The sequence below is a fragment of the Penaeus vannamei genome, chromosome 27, assembly GCF_042767895.1.
Source record: "Penaeus vannamei isolate JL-2024 chromosome 27, ASM4276789v1, whole genome shotgun sequence".
Lineage (NCBI taxonomy): Eukaryota > Metazoa > Arthropoda > Malacostraca > Decapoda > Penaeidae > Penaeus > Penaeus vannamei.
The window spans coordinates 18,533,382-18,540,881 of NC_091575.1; the positions used below are offsets into that span (position 1 = coordinate 18,533,382).

The following is a 7,500-nucleotide window of genomic DNA, read 5'->3' on the forward strand; positions in this document are numbered from 1 at the left end:
AAGAGAGAGAGAGAGAGAGAAAAGAAAAAGAGAGAGGAAAGAGAAAAAGAGAGAGGAAAGAGAAAGAGAAACAGAGAGAGAGAGAGAGAGAGAGAGAGAGAGAGAGAGAGAGAGAGAGAGAGAGAGAGAGAGAGAGAGAGAGAGAGAGAGAGAGAGAGAGAAGGGGGCACAGACAGAAAGATAGAAAATCCACCTTGAAAGGAAACAAAATGCGATTGAAAAAATAATTATCCCAATTTAAATATCATTAACACAGACGTCGCCATCAAGTCAGGAACAACACAAACTATAATTACATATAAGTATCAGTATTAGATATCTATAAATGTTAAGTAGACAGGCAGGCAGAGTAGGAAGAAGAGAGAGAGTGGAAAGCATTGAGACAGAGAGAGGGGGGTTAACTATAAAGGAAAAAAATAATCAAAATTTCAATGATTCCAATTTTAATATAATTTACATAAACTTCGGTATCGTAGTCAGCAACAACATACATTACAATTTCATGCACAAGAGTGTAACCAAAGAACACCGTTATCGCAAATAATGATAATAGTAATAATAATGACGGATCCCTGGAGTATAACTTGGCACGCACCTACGCACGCACACACAATATCGAGAAGTCTAACGGTGTGTGTGTGTGTGTACGAAACTCTGTCTCTCCAACATTTTATCCAAAAGCATTTATAAATAAATAGTTTCCATATTTTTCTTGAGATCTAACTCTTTTCTTTCCGTCGTCTCTCTCCCAATTCTCTCATCCTCACGATCTCCTATACCTATTTTTTTCCTACTTTTTCCCCCCTTCTCTTCATTTCCTCTGATCTTTTCCCCTGATGTAGCATTTCGTTCTCTCTTTCTCTCTCTGTCTTACGTTTACTACCTCTATTTGTTCCATGATTTTTTCCATTTATATGTCAAATATTTGCCAGCATCCTCGAGAAGGAAATACACAAAAATTAATGTAAATCATGTCAATCAATCATAAAAAAATTATATCTATCAGCACATGTTTACTAATACACGCATGTATCTCCAACTACACTCGTATACAAATACACGTACATGCACGCACATACGCATGCACATACAAAAAAAAAAAAAAAAAAAAAAAACACAAAAACGGAAAGTAATGAGATAGGAGACAACCGACCCGCAAGATAAAGATTATATCGAATATCTTGGAGGAATTAATCATAGCCAAGCCACGGCTCCGTCTGTGTCTGCCTATGTCTGGGATTGCGAGTTTCCTTGTCCCCCCCCCACCCCCCACCCCCACACTTCGTCTCCCCTCTTCCCGTGGTGACTGACCTAATCTACCACGCGACTGGGAAGATCTCGAATTTTCTCTCGTCTTTTCTTTCTTTATTATTTTCATTTTCTTCTCTCTTTCTCTCTCTGTCATTCGTATTCACTCACTCTCTCCTCTTTGGTACTCTCTCCCTTCCTCTCTCTCTGTCACACACGCATTCACTCATTCTCTCTCTCTCTCTCTCTCTCCTCTCTCTCTCTCTCTCTCTCTCTCTCTCTCTCTCTCTCTCTCTCTCTCTCTCTCTCTCTCTCTCTCTCTCTCTCTCCTCACTACCCTCTGACTCTCAGTCATTAACGTCCGCTCATTTTCCGTCACTCGCACTTAAGCACTCACTCTCCAAGCTTCGTCCATTTTTTCGAGCCCGACAAATTCCGAGAAACAACACAAACGCGTCTTTAATTCAGCGATTTGCCCTTGGACGGTCCTTCCCTTCCCGTTTTTCTTTTTTTTTCAGATTTCAAAATCCGTTAAACAGCAACGAGAGATGCCGAATCGATGAGCATAATTAGCACGCACAATACCTGTTCATCCGACCTTGCCGGACTTTTTCTTCAGTCCGCAATAATATCTCAAAGAAGGATGACAATAAGTCCCTTTTGAGAGCGGAAGCAGGGATGGGAGAGGGAGGAAGGAGGGGGAAGGGGGGTACACAAAGACAGGGAAAAAGGTAAATAAGAAAGAGAGGGGGGTGAAGGGGGACAATCCATTAGGAGTGATCAGCTTCGGTCACTTGTGAGATGATTGCTTCTTACGAGAGACTTGGAAGGGTGATATCTGTGTTCAATTTTTTTTTTCTCTCTCGTCTTATTCTCCAAGAAATACAACGCCATATTTCCATATCGTTGGGTGATAAGGCAGCTTCATTTCCCTTTCTACTTTCTTAACTCATCTATTCGGGGTGGGAGTACAGACAGACACAAAAAATGAGAAACAATGCACAAACTTTACATAACGAATCCACGCCAAAATGGGCATTCACACTTACGAGGCCTTCACCCTATCCCCGCCGCGGGCCACATCCTGCCATGCCCCCACACTTGCCGTGGCCCTCAAGCCCTCCCTCACTCTACACAGTCCGACGGCGGCGTGAGCGAGCGTGTTGGGCGAGCGAGGACGATAACTACCACGTCCGACCTCGTCTGCGTCCGCAGGCACACTGACGAGCTGGCTTCACTCCCGCCATCTCTCACTACCTGAACTTGGCCGCTCGTCCCCTTCCCAAAGCACGATACACCACAGCAGTTTTTAGTACAGATTGACACTGTTGTTGCGTTTATTATTTCTTTATTATTATTACAAGTCGTGAAAGTATTATTAGTCGCGATTAAAAATGTTCCTTTTGAAAATACCAATACTAATGTTAACGTCACAGCAGCTCTTAATATTTTTATTCTAACATGACTTATGCCATTAGTAACAGTACTATTTTTCCTTCAATTCTACAGTGAAATTACTTGTAAGACATTAAATCTTAAGTAATCATAATCATCATATATGCGCGAGCGCGCGCGCGCACACACACACACACACACACACACACACACACACACACACACACACACACACACACACACACACATACACATACACACACACAAATACAAACATACACACATACGCATTCTGAGCTGGCACAGGCAGTCCAGCGACAAAGTTTGAAAAATAAGTGATTTTTTTAATTGGAAGATCTTGAAAAATGCAGTACTAAGTCTGCCAGACATTTCGTCAGTATTTCTTCCGCGTCGTGTAGAGGGTAAACTGCTTATCCCTTTCATAATCTTACCATATTTTCTACAGTGTGATTTCCATGCTATGTCGGGGTTAAGATAAGAGTTGCTAAAAAGTGTAGGTCTTACATTGTACACAAACATTAACAAGGGTAACACTTATGAATAAACTTACTTTAACCAATCAATTAACGCTAATCGGCTTTACTTAAGTTACCTTCTTTATTGTGCTGTTTCCTTTCGCTTGCCTATGACGTTTTTTTTTTTTTATGCGAGTGTTTTTATCAACACAATTAAGGGTATTTTTGTCGTACTAACGAATTCCTTGTACTGATGGGAAGTTTGAAAAAATCGTAGATCTCGAATAAAGCAATGCAGTAGTAAAATCATTAATAATCGTTTGAAAAGCGACCGTCTAATTATAGTATATATAATGAAGTTTAATTAACGTCAACGAACCCTCTTGGCGTTTCCATATGATACACATTAGTGCCAGAAGAACCTATAATATGTTCCATGCCCTTCGCCTGTCACTACATTCACTTGTTGGGAGGGGGAAGTCTACGGCCGCAACCCACATTTCGTATGTCGACTTTGGCTGGTGTTAGGCCATAAATATCGAAAAAGCTTAGGCATAACATGAATAAAAGCAGATATGTTGGCATTAAGATACTATATATAATGGTACTTAAAGCAAAACTTTTAATTATATCAAAACGAATATGAACAGCTGTGGCAAAGAGTATTAAGATGTATGACGATAATGAAAAAAAAAAACTATTTCAGTTGATATATGAATAACTTTAATAAAATAAACACACACTTATAACAAATGTTAATGTGATGATATCTAGAAAACATAATTGATGATTAATTAACACAAAATAAACAAGGTGGTATTATTAAAACCCTTATTACACATCACTGTATAAAAAAGCAGGTTGACATTTGAAATTAGCATGATCTCATACAGCGTGTATTGTGCAGTTTCAATTATCTTTTTCACACACAATATAAAATAAGACTTGGTTTAAACCGAAAATGAATCTTAATATCCTATTATGACAATGCAAGTTTGTATCAGATTTTTCTTCCCTGTAAATCTAATAAATTAGAAATCTAATAAAAAATATAGCATCTTTTAAATCATCGCTAAAGTAAAACAATTCAAAACCCAATAATAATAATCGACAATGGCAATAACAATGATAATCAGTAATACCCAGAACACAATCTGGCCTGGTATGCACTCACAGTTGAATTCGCAAATCGCACGAGCAGAATGTGAGCAATTTTACGCTTTCTACACTGAGCCATAACAGCTAATTATGCACACACACGTCCACAAATACACACACGATCTATACATACATGGGTGTTAAATTGTGATTATGAGGATACTTCATGATGCACTTCTCGAGCTGCTAATATCAGGAGGGAGGGGACATTTTCTGAAGATAATATCTTGATTATATACCGCCGAAGTCTTCCCTTTACTTGCAATATAGCTTTCATGTCTTAACACTGTCTCTCTCTCTCTCCCACCCCCTCCCTTCTCTCTCTCTCTCTCTCTCTCTCTCTCTCTCTCTCTCTCTCTCTCTCTCTCTCTCTCTCTCTATGTGCGTTTCGTATTCTTTTTCTCTACATCTCAGTTGTTTTTTTTATTTCTCTTTCCCTCTCCCTTTTTCTCCCCCTCTCAATCTTCTCTATCTATCCTGATCTTGGCCAACTCCTTTTCCCAGTCCCTCTCCATCTGCATTTCCCACTTCCTCTCCTACTCTTACTACAATTCCCTTTCTTTCTCACGCCCCCGCTCGCTTACACAATCACTCTCCTTCACCCCCCCCCCTCCCTCCCTTTCACTCTCTCACTCTTCACACTCTTCCACACGCTATTTCCCAAAGGTATTCCTCGCGTGTTAACTCACATCTTCATCGACGTAATGAACCCGGCACTTTTCAGCGAGCGCTAAATACTTTATTTTGTTTGTTCCACATCATCACCCATTCGCATTACCTAAAGCACTTCTCAGCTGACTAGGCGAAAAGAGGAAGGCGTACGCAATTTTGACATGTACACTTCCCCGAAGCCAAAGGCTTTCATATTACCGATACACTTGGCTGAGTACATTGTTGTACCGAGTTCATTCACACATTGTTGGGGTTGTAGACATTTGAGCTATATATATATATTTAGTCTCCCGCTTTGCATGGCGTATTTAATGTATAGTGTTGTCATGCATACGCACAAACAAATACACACACACACACACACATATACATAATAATAATAATAATAATAATAATAAAAACTCAATTATTGTATAAACAAAATATTTACAATATTAATAATAAAACAAGATAAAACAGACACACCCAAGCCTGCCCTCTTCAGTAAAGAGAAGATATTATTAGTAACGGTAAAAAAATATAACATCGTCACCTAACACTTAAAACGTATAATGAGCAAGCATTGCCTGTACTCAGCTACTGATAATTATGTGTTACAAAAAATGAGAAATTAATGATGGCATAAACACACCATTATTTTTATCTGTGAAAACCTCAAATACCGGGAACAGGCGATTCTTAGAGTGCACGTATCAATACCTCGAACGATTAATTTAATGAATATAAGATATTAAAGTAATGCTTAAGTGAATAAATACATCAATGAATAAACAAAAAGACAAATCTACTGCATAAAAAATATAATAAAACAATTTTAACACTATTGTGGTAATGATGATAATAATGATAACAATGATGATACAACAACAATAACAATATAGATAACATGGGAATAATAATATAATGAAAATGCTAACGAAATTTTTAAAAATTACAATAACAATACCATTAACAATAACAAATATAGTAATGATAAAAATAATATAAAAAGATCATGATAATGCACAAAAAAAACTTTTTTACTCACACGATCTGAATTTCAAAAATACCAGTCCTACTAAACATTAGACTTTCCTCTTGTAATACCCCCAAAACGCATACATTTAAACTGAAACTTATGGCAAGAAAGGCGTGACCTACACTGCAACGAACATAACCAGCATACTTTAACCCTGAAACAGTTATGCAAATCTTATTGCAAGAATCGAAATAAACAATGCATATGCACATTTCTTAACAAAGGTTCGCAAACATTCGCAAAGAAAACTCGTAAGCAACAACAGCGCCAAAAACTACCTTGGTAAATATGTTGCATATTCGCAAGCAATCAATTGCCAAAAAAGCAATAGCTGGAGCTTGTCTTCGTGTATCTAAAGGCTAAATGGACATCGTTAACAGGTAATGAATCAGATGAAAGCAAATATTCAACGAGAATTAATGAGATGTTTGGGAAGCATTGATTGTGCTCGGACAAAAGAATCTGACCTTGTTTCTTCTTTCTCTATTTATTTATAAAAGGATGAGTAAAGATATACATTATCTACATATGTATGTCTGTCTGTCTGTGCCGTCTGCCGTTACTTTTTCTATTCATATATTTTACTTGTTTATTCATATCATACATTTACATTCATCTGTCGGTGGATATATCTTCAGTTATAAATAGTTCGATAAATAGATGAATACCCCTACATGCTATACATTGACCGAATAAACTGTTTGCGCATTCGCAGCAACGAATATTCGCTATGGTCTTTAGTAATTATTTTCGCAATCATATTCGCTCTTCCAATAAATTTTTTTTTACACATGCGCATATTTTCCTTAACTAATAATAAAAAAAGGAAGTGAGTAATATTTGCACAAGAGGAGAGCAAGAGATGATGATTAAGCGAAGCTGCAACCCTGTCTCTCCAACCCCTCGCGGGCTTACGGTCATTTTCCACTTATTTTAGGTATCTATAGTCTAACTTTTTTCAATACATTCAAAATAGCTTCAGCAGAGAAAATAGAAATCAAATGCCAATAAATGCAGAACCCAAATACCCATAATATCGGTACTTGAACTATGGAATACGGCTTGGAATGGAATAGTCGATATAGGCATTGGCATTCGCTAATGTAGAAAAACAATCGCTCTCACTTTCCCATTCGCGAATGCGTAACACTTTCATTCGCTTCATCATGAATACATATAGACTGATAGATGGGCAGATAAGTGAAAGGATTGTTAAATAGATAGATTGTGGATGCATACATGTAATGCTAAATAAATATATATAAACAGAATTACATCACTAATCTGAAATTTATTTTTTTCTCTTTAGCTCTCGCCCTTGTCATCGTCTCATCATAAACAACTGTCTAAATTCCGCAGATATTGATCCGGTTCAAGAAAGTTCGTAAAATTACTTTTTTTTTTTTTTTTTTTTTACTGAATTGACAAAAGCTTGTAAGAAGACTCTTGGTAGGACTAACGCCTCCGGAGATGATGACAGGCTGACGGGTTGAGATGACAGCTTGTAAGGAGATAAAAAGGTCTCCTTCTGCC

General features: G+C 37.6%; 1 long non-coding RNA gene across 1 annotated transcript in view; it reads right to left on the bottom strand.

Annotated features, from left to right (window-relative positions):
* The window catches only part of LOC113814105 (uncharacterized), a 117,455-nt gene that overhangs the window by 783 nt on the left and 109,172 nt on the right, over positions 1–7,500 (bottom strand). The window lies entirely within an intron of this gene.